Raw genomic sequence first — 4,890 nt, forward strand, 5'->3', positions numbered from 1 at the left:
GCCTACTTATGGCCACATTTTTCATGTCTTAAAGCTACACTTCTAAAGTGTGACCTTTAATACCTTATAGGCCATACCTTTTAAGTGTAGCTCCTAAAACTACACTTCTGAAGCGTTGCTTTTGTTACTATGCTTTAAAAAAATTATATTTGTTATTAAATAAACATAATATTATCATATATTTGAGGTCATTAATTAAGTATAAGGATATCAAGCACTTCATTAAATAATAAATAAAAAAACAAACACAATGTGATGAACTTCGCAAAAGGATTATATTTCATGTACTTCAACTAATAAAGAAAATCATTTCAAGATGCGTACTAAATGTGAATTTTACAAAATTGAACTTTATAAAATCGAATGTATTCATATAGTATCATGTATGATACATATCCTAGTTGTCCAAAAGTCTTCCTCATTAACTTCAAATGGTCAAATTGACTTTTGGCCACCATTTTCAATTACAACAATAACAAACTCAGTTTGATCCCATAATGGAATTTGGGGAGGGTAATGTGTACGCAGACCTTACCTCATTGCATCACAAGAATTTTTCTACACATCAAAAATGAAATTAAATATTAAATAATAGACACCAATAGAGAGTGCAAACTCAAGTGAGAATATTTTGCGCGTATTTTTCATACAGAATGAACAGTAATGCAAACATGATCAAAACAGATATTCAATGCTATAAAGGCCTATAAAATTGCAAATGCACAATATTTGCATAACTGCAAGATACACCCCATGAGCGTTTGCCAAAATATTGCATTGGTGGTAACATGAGATCATAAAAGTGCAATAAGACAAAATATATAAAATCATATTAGAAGCAAGGCTATGTTTCTATTTTTTATGTTGACTCAAAAACAGAACCCTTTGATCACAAAGTGAACAAGTTTAAAAAAAGATACATTAGGGTGGTCACCAAAGAAAAAAGTTGCAATGACTTGCATTCTTTAGGCAATTCTAGTCACCCTACTGAGAGAACATAAAAGCAAGTTAAGGGAGAAGAGAAAACATCATTTCATATTGATTTGTCTATGCTTAGGACATTACTGCTCCTCTTCCCGATAAAATACCACCATCTCTAGCTCTATGTCCTAGCAGCAACACCAATTAAGTGGAAACCCTTTGTATTCATTAAAATGAGATAAAAATGGTGATACTAATGCATAAAAGAGAAGTCCCAATTCGGCTAATATCTTCATTTAGCAGGTATAAAAAATGAACAAATAAAAAGTTAGAATTGGACTATAAGTTTGATCCAGAGGAATGTGAAAGATTTTGGTCTCACAACCTGTGCGTTACTTGCATCATTAGTAGAAGGATAAGGTAGTTAACACACATTTAAATGACATATGTAAAATTATAAATTATAAGTACCTTGAATGCTTCTATTGTTACTTCAGCTTGAATAATACTAGCGAAAACCCCTTTACTATCGAGGTCACCATTCTTCATTGGCACAACAAACCTATAAAGGAAATAATTTAGTAAGAAACATTATTAGATGCATTTTTTTATTTATCAAGAAACAGAGAAACGAGGACATTTTAGCACATATCACTTCTCATTCTCTCTGATAATTTTTCAACTACAACACTAATAAATAATTATATTAGCACAAGCCCAGCTTTAGATTTCAATCACTACTACTTTGCAGATAGGAGACTTGTACGTTGAATTGTATTTTCTTGTTGGTAAACCACTACAAAGTTTGATAGAAGACAAGAAATTCTTGGATCATCCATTCTTGTAGAAGTTTCAATAGAAGTGGAGACAGACACAAGATAATCTTGATACTTAACATGGTACAAATGTTAGATAGCCTACCTATGTCAGTGCTATAATTGTGGAATTTCCATAAATTTCAACCAAATATAGTTTATTATACTTCTGTTGCCCTGAGGTGCTATGAACTGCCAAATTGACTTTGCCTGCAAATCCAAAAAAAATGTCAATAATTAGACGTTTAATGGGAAGTGTCAAAGCAATATTATCTTTTATTATCCAGCAAAGTGAAATTAGTGTCTGATGCTACTTACCATGTCTGGTACTAGTATTGGCTTCCCTAAGCTCAATACTACAAAAATAAAAAATAACAGTTAGGCATGAATGAGTTCTTAAGTTTACTATTGTATCGAACCAGTAAGGTCAGTTGTCTGTTAGTAGATGTCTTATCATATACAAGGAATAGCAGCACCAGAGAAACCTGGACAATATCCCTGTGCAACAAAATATTATCTTTGACAAACATGGTTATATCCCTGTATATAGAGCATATTTCTGAAAAACACGATTATCATTTAGGTGGAAGCCTGATGATTTTTGAAAATCAAATACTGGCTAAAATAGAGTACTGTAATAGGTAGGTAATTTCACCACATTAAGAACAAATTCACTTAAGACACATATAGAATAATTTTTACATAAAGAGAGGCAAATCGCACAATTCCACCAAAGAGAGTTTTCATTTTTTTTGGGAAGGGAGGGGAGTAACTCCTTCAATCTGTTACTAAGCTTTAATGAGACATGAAAGCAAGTCATATGCTATAATAGAAACTAGTATGTAGTTTCTTTGCTTATTGAATATTGTAAAAAGTTAAACACAAAATTTAAAGAAAATAAGGCATCAATCTACACACTAATACATGGCTATGGACAGGAAATGATAGAATAGCATAAAAACATGGAATGATAAACTCAATAATATTTAGAGCTTCTAAGCAAATCTGACAGAAGCTCAAGTTTCATAAAAGGGCTTCAAGGGTAGTATAAGTAAGACATATAGATAATTTAAAAATAAATAACTAAGTCATGTAATGAAGGACCATGAAACTGCCTTCACTTCCTATTCATTCAAATATCGTAATAGTATACGTCCATTTTACCTACAAGTTAAAAATATTCTAGTTCTTCAATAAAAAATAGGAGCTTTTAGTTTTATTCAAGTCAATCAAGTTGAGTTCCATCAAAGAACTGTGGTGTAGCTAAATTCATGAGTTCCGTATCATTTTATCGTTTAAGTGGACAATTCAAATACCCTTGGCATTCAATAAAAAATATATAAATGTAGGTGGACCATTTTAGACGATGAAGCTAGTATAACAAAATTCTAATATAACGATTTCAAGCCTTTCATGCTAAACCTACAAAAAATCTATCTATACACAGATATATTAAAAGATCTACAACTCGTTTAACCAAGTTTTCCCCAATCCATAACAAAGTAATAGTATCAGCAATTCCCTGAAACGTCTATTTACTCTATATCCAGAAGGATATCTAAATACTAGAATTTTTTCAGTTAAATTCAAAATGAATAAAAGTAAAGTATACATGTATATGTATAATCGAGTACTAATTTGAAAAAAATCCTATATTGGTCTCAAAAGAAATCGATAAAACTCGAATGCCAAATCTTTTTTGTTGCCTTTGAGAAATAGAATGGCGTAACTCACACCTTAGGAGAAATCAAGTGAGGAAAATTAGAGTTCCTGCTTCTGAAGTGCATCGCCAATTGGGTGCAATTTTTTTTCTTTTCCTTTTCTTGACGAAGATGGTGTGCAATCGACTATCCTATTTTTTGAAAATTTGAGTGAAAAAGAATTTTTGTGGGTTTCAAACCCTAGAGAAGGAGGAATAGTATAAAATAGTGTGGAAATTTTTAGAGGGAATAGTATAAGGGTAAATTGTTTTGTGCGAAATATTTTTACTTTAGACCACGTTTGTACTGGGTTGCTTTAGCCTACCAAGAATAGCGCTTGTAAATCGTTGCTTAATATATGAATAAGCGTTCTAAAAAATTTTAATATTAGGCAACACTTACAAGATGTAGTCTTTGTACATAAAGAGCATGCTTTATGAGTGCTGCCTAAATTCTGTTGCCAAAAGCTCTTAAAAAAGGCCACCCATACAAAAGCGTTCATATTGCTATTTTTGGCAAGATTTTTCAAGCGTGGTCTATAATAAGTATTACCTTAGGCCAATTTTGTTGTAGTGACAAGTTCTTTGTCCGGGCTCAGGACCCGCAGTATTATGAACGATTGATGATGATTAAGAACCACAAATTCTCCGACATTATCAAACTGGGTGAGAGAATTGAAGAAGGTATCAAGAGTGGTATGGTTACGAACTTCGAGGTCTTGCAAGCTACAAATAAGGCCTTACAATCCGGTGGTGTGTCCAAGAAAAGGGACGTAGGGGCCGTGATGGTTGCACAAAGGACCAAGTTTCCCCTCAAATACCAAACTTACCCAACACCTCCACTCATATATCAGCGAACCCCAAATTACCAAGCACCTTCATCCTCATACCAAGCTCCACCACCAGCTTACCAGTCACCTCCACCTCCTATATATCAACCTACCTCACACAGATACTCACAACCCGCGTATATATACCAAACCTATAATGCTCAACCATCCCACTATCAATCACCTCCTGCACGCCAAAACGTCCCTAAAGCTCGACCTAATTCTGATCACAGACCTCCAAAACAATATACAACCATTGCCGAACCTATTGACCAATTGTATGAAAGACTCAAAGCTGCTAGTTATGTCACCCACATCCCTGCTGCGACCCCTGAGAACCCTTCTCAATGGGTTAACCCAAACAAATCCTATGCATACCACTCCGGCATGAAAGGGTACACCATCGATGAGTGTCGCTCCTTGAAGGACAAGATACAGTCCTTGATTGATAACAAGATTATTGTGGCAACGGAACCCACTCCAAATATCCGCAACAACTCTCTACCAGACCACAAAGGTGGGGATATCCACATGATTGAAATAGAAGATGACTGGGATCCCGAGGGATCAATCAGGTTGATCACAGAAGGTGATGACCCAAAGAAGCTAATAATTACCCTCAATC

General features: G+C 34.1%; 1 long non-coding RNA gene across 1 annotated transcript; it reads right to left on the reverse strand.

Moving 5' to 3' along the window:
* Window positions 1-259: 259 nt before the first annotated feature.
* LOC142179308 (uncharacterized) lies at window positions 260-3,641 on the reverse strand. Its single transcript, XR_012707348.1, has 5 exons — window positions 3,473-3,641; window positions 2,055-2,092; window positions 1,843-1,946; window positions 1,393-1,483; window positions 260-558 (listed from the first exon to the last, which is right to left on the reverse strand). It is a non-coding gene; the product is annotated as an uncharacterized LOC142179308 (long non-coding RNA).
* Between the last annotated feature and the right edge of the window lie 1,249 nt (window positions 3,642-4,890).

The sequence above is a fragment of the Nicotiana tabacum genome, unplaced genomic scaffold, assembly GCF_000715075.1.
Source record: "Nicotiana tabacum cultivar K326 unplaced genomic scaffold, ASM71507v2 Un00571, whole genome shotgun sequence".
In the NCBI taxonomy this organism is placed as follows: domain Eukaryota; kingdom Viridiplantae; phylum Streptophyta; class Magnoliopsida; order Solanales; family Solanaceae; genus Nicotiana; species Nicotiana tabacum.